The sequence below is a fragment of the Pelodiscus sinensis genome, chromosome 14 (genome assembly GCF_052426305.1).
Source record: "Pelodiscus sinensis isolate ZL-2025 chromosome 14, ASM5242630v1, whole genome shotgun sequence".
In the NCBI taxonomy this organism is placed as follows: Eukaryota; Metazoa; Chordata; order Testudines; family Trionychidae; genus Pelodiscus; species Pelodiscus sinensis.
The window spans coordinates 46641803-46649899 of record NC_143065.1 but is presented as its reverse complement, the minus strand read 5'-3'; positions in this window follow the sequence as shown (position 1 = coordinate 46649899).

Here is an 8097-nt window from a genome sequence, read left to right as displayed (position 1 = left end):
GGAACCCCCGCCTGCCGCCCCACGGCCCCTGCGCCCCACTGCATAGCGCCCCACGGCCCTGCGCCCCACTGCATAGCGCCCCACGGCCCTGCGCCCCATGCATAGCGCCCCACGGCCCCTGCGCCCCACTGCATAGCGCCCCACGGCCCCTGCGCCCCATGCATAGCGCCCCACGGCCCCGCACCCCATGCATAGCGCCCCACGGCCCCTGCGCCCCATGCATAGCGCCCCACGGCCCTGCGCCCCATGCACAGCGCCCCACGGCCCCTGCGCCCCACTGCATAGCGCCCCACGGCCCCTGCGCCCCACTGCATAGCGCCCCACGGCCCTGCGCCCCATGCATAGCGCCCCACGGCCCCTGCGCCCCACTGCATAGCGCCCCACGGCCCTGCGCCCCACTGCATAGCGCCCCACGGCCCCTGCGCCCCACTGCATAGCGCCCCACGGCCCTGCGCCCCATGCATAGCGCCCCACGGCCCCTGCGCCCCACTGCATAGCGCCCCACGGCCCTGCGCCCCATGCATAGCGCCCCACGGCCCCTGCGCCCCACTGCATAGCGCCCCACGGCCCTGCGCCCCATGCATAGCGCCCCACGGCCCCTGCGCCCCACTGCATAGCGCCCCACGGCCCCTGCGCCCCACTGCATAGCGCCCCACGGCCCCTGCGCCCCACTGCATAGCGCCCCACGGCCCTGCGCCCCACTGCATAGCGCCCCACGGCCCCTGCGCCCCATGCATAGCGCCCCACGGCCCCTGCGCCCCACTGCATAGCGCCCCACGGCCCTGCGCCCCATGCATAGCGCCCCACGGCCCCTGCGCCCCACTGCATAGCGCCCCACGGCCCTGCGCCCCACTGCATAGCGCCCCACGGCCCCTGCACCCCATGCATAGCGCCCCACGGCCCCTGCGCCCCACTGCATAGCGCCCCACGGCCCTGCGCCCCATGCATAGCGCCCCACGGCCCCTGCGCCCCATGCATAGCGCCCCACGGCCCTGCGCCCCATGCATAGCGCCCCACGGCCCCTGCGCCCCATGCATAGCGCCCCACGGCCCCTGCACCCCATGCATAGCGCCCCACGGCCCCTGCGCCCCATGCATAGCGCCCCACGGCCCCTGCGCCCCATGCATAGCGCCCCACGGCCCCTGCGCCCCACTGCATAGCGCCCCACGGCCCTGCGCCCCATGCATAGCGCCCCACGGCCCCTGCGCCCCACTGCATAGCGCCCCACGGCCCTGCGCCCCATGCATAGCGCCCCACGGCCCCTGCGCCCCATGCATAGCGCCCCACGGCCCTGCGCCCCACTGCATAGCGCCCCACGGCCCCTGCACCCCATGCATAGCGCCCCACGGCCCCTGCGCCCCACTGCATAGCGCCCCACGGCCCTGCGCCCCATGCATAGCGCCCCACGGCCCCTGCGCCCCACTGCATAGCGCCCCACGGCCCTGCGCCCCATGCATAGCGCCCCACGGCCCCTGCGCCCCATGCATAGCGCCCCACGGCCCTGCGCCCCATGCATAGCGCCCCACGGCCCCTGCGCCCCACTGCATAGCGCCCCACGGCCCTGCGCCCCATGCATAGCGCCCCACGGCCCTGCGCCCCATGCATAGCGCCCCACGGCCCTGCGCCCCACTGCATAGCGCCCCACGGCCCCTGCACCCCATGCATAGCGCCCCACGGCCCCTGCGCCCCACTGCATAGCGCCCCACGGCCCTGCGCCCCATGCATAGCGCCCCACGGCCCCTGCGCCCCACTGCATAGCGCCCCACGGCCCCTGCGCCCCATGCATAGCGCCCCACGGCCCCTGCGCCCCATGCATAGTGCCCCACGGCCCCTGCGCCCCACTGCATAGCGCCCCACGGCCCCTGCGCCCCACTGCATAGCGCCCCACGGCCCTGCGCCCCATGCATAGCGCCCCACGGCCCCTGCGCCCCACTGCATAGCGCCCCACGGCCCTGCGCCCCATGCATAGCGCCCCACGGCCCCTGCGCCCCACTGCATAGCGCCCCACGGCCCTGCGCCCCACAGCAAAGCGCCCCACGGCCCCTGCGCCCCATGCATAGCGCCCCACGGCCCTGCGCCCCATGCATAGCGCCCCACGGCCCCTGCGCCCCACTGCATAGCGCCCCACAGCCCTGCGCCCCACAGCATAGCGCCCCACGGCCCCTGCGCCCCATGCATAGCGCCCCACGGCCCCTGCGCCCCATGCATAGTGCCCCACGGCCCCTGCGCCCCACAGCATAGCGCCCCACGGCCCCTGCACCCCATGCATAGTGCCCCACGGCCCCTGCACCCCACTGCATAGCGCCCCACGGCCCCTGCGCCCCATGCATAGCGCCCCACGGCCCCTGCACCCCACTGCATAGCGCCCCACGGCCCCTGCGCCCCATGCATAGCGCCCCACGGCCCCTGCACCCCACTGCATAGCGCCCCACGGCCCTGCGCCCCATGCATAGCGCCCCACGGCCCCTGCGCCCCACTGCATAGCGCCCCACGGCCCCTGCGCCCCATGCATAGCGCCCCACGGCCCTGCGCCCCACTGCATAGCGCCCCACGGCCCCTGCGCCCCACTGCATAGCGCCCCACGGCCCTGCGCCCCACTGCATAGCGCCCCACGGCCCCTGCGCCCCACTGCATAGCGCCCCACGGCCCTGCGCCCCATGCATAGCGCCCCATGGCCCTGCACCCCACTGCATAGCGCCCCACGGCCCTGCGCCCCATGCATAGCGCCCCACGGCCCCTGCGCCCCACTGCATAGCGCCCCACGGCCCCTGCACCCCACTGCATAGCGCCCCACGGCCCTGTGCCCCACAGCATAGCGCCCCACGGCCCCTGCGCCCCATGCATAGCGCCCCACGGCCCCTGCGCCCCATGCATAGTGCCCCACGGCCCCTGCGCCCCACAGCATAGCGCCCCACGGCCCCTGCACCCCATGCATAGCGCCCCACGGCCCCTGCACCCCACTGCATAGCGCCCCACGGCCCCTGCGCCCCATGCATAGCGCCCCACGGCCCCTGCACCCCATGCATAGCGCCCCACGGCCCCTGCACCCCACTGCATAGCGCCCCACCCTCTCTTTGCTCCTGCAAGCAGACAGCCCCAGGGGAAAGATACAGCTCAGCGCTCGCTGGCCCGTACCTCCCTCCAGCACCCAGCGCTCCCCTCCACCCTGCCCACCGTGCCACCCTCCAGCACCCAGCGCTCCCCTTCACCCTGCCCACCGTGCCACCCTCCAGCACCCAGCGCTCCCCTTCACCCTGCCCACCGTGCCACCCTCCAGCACCCAGCGCTCCCCTTCACCCTGCCCACCGTGCCACCCTCCAGCACCCAGCGCTCCCCTCCACCCTGCCCACCGTGCCACCCTCCAGCACCCAGCGCTCCCCTCCACCGTGCCGGTGCCAGCACTCTGCCCCACAACAGCACCCGCTGCCTCCCCAACTCTTCTTACAACAGCCCTTGGTGCCAGCCTCCCAGGGCCTGCACCCCCCCATGTGGCTGTGGGAGCATCGCTGCCCCTTCCAACAGTTCTCATCCCACACCCAGATTGTGCCCAGGTCATTTCCCCTCAGCACCAGATACCCCATGGCCGTGCAGCACCATCACCGTCCCCTGCACCCACCCCACAGCCCTGCCACAGCTCCACTCGCCCCACTGGCCGAGGCTGAGTGGCCCAGACCCCACCACGCACACGCCATCCTGCCCACGGTGGCCGAGCCACCCCACACTCACACCGCCTGCCTTTGTCACCCGGCATGGTAACAGCTGCACCTCAACGTGCAGCCCACTGGCTCCGTCCTCTGCCCCACAGAGCATGCGGCTCTCAGCCCCAGGCCCACACGCTCGGCACCAGAAGCAGCCCCTTGCTTGTGCCGTTGCAGGCAGACAGGGTCCTGCAGGGAGAGGCACCAGCTGGGGACTCCCCACCACTACAGGGAGGGTGCCAGGACTGGGAGCTGCTTGGGGCAGGGACCGTCTGGCCCTCTATGCCCGTCCAGAGCCTGGCCCCGCTGCAACACAGAGAATAAGCCACAGGCAGGCAGGGCGAGCAGCAGGGAGTGGATCTGGGTCGCCCAGCTGGGAACTCCGTATGTTTCTCTGGATGATCTGCCAGGCTTCTGCCTGCTCCTGCCCTTGTCAGGAGCAGGGCCCTGGGCCCAGGGCTGCAGTAGGTCCATGCCCTGCTTAGGGAAGGGGGCAGTGCCCTGTCGGCTGCATGCTCATGTCACAGCTCACCCCGGGTGACCCCCCAGCCTTGTGCAAACCCCCCCCCTCCCGAGCTGGGCAGGGCTGAGCAATGCAGCTGGTGCCAGGCCCTGCTGGCACAACTCCCGTACACATGTGGGCTCCGTGCCAGGGGAGCCTGGCCGCAGGCCCAGCACTGGCAGGCTCGGTGTGGGACCAAAACATCCTTTCAGGCCTCGCTGGAAAGGAGCCCCACCTCGTTCCCCCGGCAACAGGCCCCTGTGCCCGCAAACCCTTCCGCACCTGGAGCCCAGGTGCTTGGCGCTGGCAGCCTGGCGCTCCCACCTGTGCTCCTGGCAGGGCCAGGCAAGAACAGCAGCAATTCCTGCCCGGGGCTGAGCGAGTTACTGTCAGAGCAGCCAATGCCAGCCCAGGCTGTAGCAGGGCAAACTTCCCCAGCAGTGCTGTGCTCTTCCCAGCAGTGCCCTGTCAGCACCAGCTGGGATCCCTCCCAATGCTGTGAGCTTCCCCAGCAGTGCCCTGTCAGCGCCAGCTGGGATCCCTCCTATTGCTGTGAGCTTCCCCAGCAGTGCCCTGTCAGCACCAGCTGGGATCCCTCCCAATGCTGTGAGCTTCCCCCAGCAGTGCCCTGTCCTGACCCCAGCAGGGTGAGTGCTCTTCCTCTCTAATCCCTTTGCTAACCCCAGATCTCCCTGACCTGTCGAACTTGATTCTATTGACTGAATTTAAAAATGACTTTGGGCAGCTGGGAAGGTGCAGCACAGCATGGCTGAGCCGGGGCCTAGACACCATGGGGATGGGCACTTGGAAGGCTCAGAGCCCAGTGGCTGCCTGGCACCTGTGTGGGAGCTGCTCCTCACAAATCTGAGCCTCACCTGTGGGCCAAGGAATCGACCCACCAGCCAGAGCCCACCGTGCCTCTGGGCCGGAGACTGGCAAGTCGGAGGGCTTCAGCCTTGCTGACCTGGGTGCCCAAGACCAAGCTGCAGCCTGGCCCAAGGGTGAGTCCTTGGCAGCGCAGGGGATCAGACACGGGGCCAGCTGGGCTCCCCGCCCCTTGCAGGCGTCAGGAGAGTAGAGACTTTCCAAAGGCCCGCTCCTAGGACACACAACTGTGGTGGGTGGTCACGGGGGTCTCTTCTGGCCTTGGCCTCTGTGGGTGCCCCGGTTCACTGCTTCCTTCCTAGGCCACAGGGACAGGCCCGCCTGCCTTGCCTGCCACATCTTCCTACCACTCGCTGCTTTGCACCAGGCAATCAGTCCCTGGCTCCAGGGGCTCCCCGTGGAGGTCAGGTAGGAACTTTGGCCCCGGCACACAACTGGCTTTCCCCACCTTCCTCTGAAGCATCCACCTGGGAAGCAAATCCCCCGTCATGGGCTCCAGGTGGGCAGCGAATGGGCTGGAAGTGGAAACTCGACAAGCTGAGGCTGGAAATCGGGTAGCGGCAACGGCCGCAGCCGTTGGAACAATGGCCTAGGGGCACGGTGGGTCCTGCCCACAGCTCTGCCCCAGGGATCGCCGGGGCCAGCCCTGGCCTGTGGCCGGAGCGAAGGATGGAGCCAGGCCCTGGCCCGCCTGCCCGGCCCCGTGGCGTCGGAGGGAGGACAGTGGGCTGCCCTCGCTGCGTGTTCCCAGCACTGCCCATGGCCCCGAGCCTCCCTCCAGAGCCAGCCCAGCAGCCAGCGTGGGGCAGGGCCCTTCCTCCGAGCGCCCGCTCCAATGGGGCCAGCTCCCGCCCGCCCGGCCCCTTCCCATGGGCTGCACGGAGGCTGGGCCAGGGCCCCTGGGGAGGGAGGGCCGGGGCCGCCCCGCTGAGCTGCGCCGGGGGCCTGGTCGAACCCCCCCCATCACCTCCTTGGCTTGGGGGCTCAGCGGGGGAGGGGAACGCACAGGGGCTCTTTGGAGCACACCTGGGACTCCTCCCCAGGTTACCACGGCAACAAGTTAGTAATGACAGTGACGTTCGCCATGGCAACAGGAGTGAGGGAATGGCTGGGCCCAGCTCTGGGCTGGGGGGGTCTGCAGCTCCTGCTCTGGGGGCTGCACTGGCTCCACTCTGGCAGGGGCCTGCGGGGGGGGGATCCCAGGGCGGGGCTGGCAGGGGCCTGCGGGGGGGGGGGGGATCCCAGGGCGGGGCTGGCAGGGGCCTGCGGGGGGGGGATCCCAGGGCGGGGCTGGCAGGGGCCTGCGGGGGGGGGATCCCAGGGCGGGGCTGGCAGGGGCCTGCGGGGGGGGGGGGATCCCAGGGCGGGGCTGGCAGGGGCCTGCGGGGGGGGGGGGGATCCCAGGGCGGGGCTGGCAGGGGCCTGCGGGGGGGGGGGGGGATCCCAGGGCGGGGCTGGCAGGGGCCTGCGGGGGGGGGGGGGGGGGATCCCAGGGCGGGGCTGGCAGGGGCCTGCGGGGGGGATCCCAGGGCGGGGCTGGCAGGGGCCTGCGGGGGGGGGGGATCCCAGGGCGGGGCTGGCAGGGGCCTGCGGGGGGGGGGGGGGATCCCAGGGCGGGGCTGGCAGGGGCCTGCGGGGGGGGGGGGATCCCAGGGCGGGGCTGGCAGGGGCCTGCGGGGGGGGGGCATCCCAGGGCGGGGCTGGCAGGGGCCTGCGGGGGGGGGGGGGGATCCCAGGGCGGGGCTGGCAGGGGCCTGCGGGGGGGGGGGGATCCCAGGGCGGGGCTGGCAGGGGCCTGCAGGGGGGGGATTCCAGGGCAGGGCTGGCAGGGGCCTGCGGGGGGGGGGGGGGGATCCCAGGGCGGGGCTGGCAGGGGCCTGCGGGGGGGGGGCATCCCAGGGTGGGGCTGGCAGGGGCCTGCGGGGGGGGGGGATCCCAGGGCGGGGCTGGCAGGGGCCTGCGGGGGGGGGATCCCAGGGCGGGGCTGGCAGGGGCCTGCGGGGGGGGGGGATCCCAGAGAGGGGCTGGCAGGGGCCTGCGGGGGGGGGGGATCCCAGGACGGGGCTGGCAGGGGCCTGCGGGGGGGGGATCCCAGGGCGGGGCTGGCAGGGCCCCCCTCACACCAGCCCCCCATCCGCACCAGCCCCATAGAGCCCCCCTCACACCAGCCCCCCATCCGCACTAGCCCCATAGAGCCCCCCTCACACCAGCCCCCCATCCGCACCAGCCCCAGAGGGACCTGGCTATGGTGAGTGGGGGGGATGGGGCTATAGACACGAGGGGCGGCTGAGGGACCTGGCTACGGTCAGTGGGGGGGATGGGGGCACAGGACGGGGCCGTAGACACGAGGGGCGGCTGAGGGACCTGGCTACGGTCAGTGGGGGGGGTGGGGGCACAGGACGGGGCCGTAGACACGAGGGGCGGCTGAGGGACCTGGCTACGGTCAGTGGGGGGGATGGGGGCACAGGACGGGCCTTAGTCATGTGACAGACACACGCTTATAGCACTCATTAGCTAACCCGCCCCCCCAGGCCTAACACGCCGACACACGCTTAGAGCACGTGTAGTCTACCCTGGAGCTGCCCCGCGCCCCGGGATCCATTGCCCAGCTCCGAGAGGCCTGTGGGGTGCACTGGGGGGTGTGACAGCGCGTTGGGGAGCCCCCGACCCTGCACCCCGGCTGCAGCCAGCGGAGCACAGACGGGTTAGTGCTGCTCCAGGTACAGCCCAGCGGAGGTTTGACGCAGGCCTGGGACAGGCCGACAGCCCTAGTGCCCTCGGGGGAGGGGGTCATGGGCCCCTGAGCTCCTGAGCCCCTGTACTGGCTTCAGTGTACGTCCTCCCTGCTTCCCCACACGCCCTGTATCCCACTGCCCAGCTCCCGGGCTGCCCCAGCCACGGGCCGTCTCCGCCTCCCTCTGTCTCCCCTGGAAGAGCCTAGTTCCCTGCCCAGGCTGGGACAGGGTGTCTGGGCCAATGCACGTGGGTGAGTCACTGGGAGTCGCGCAGCAC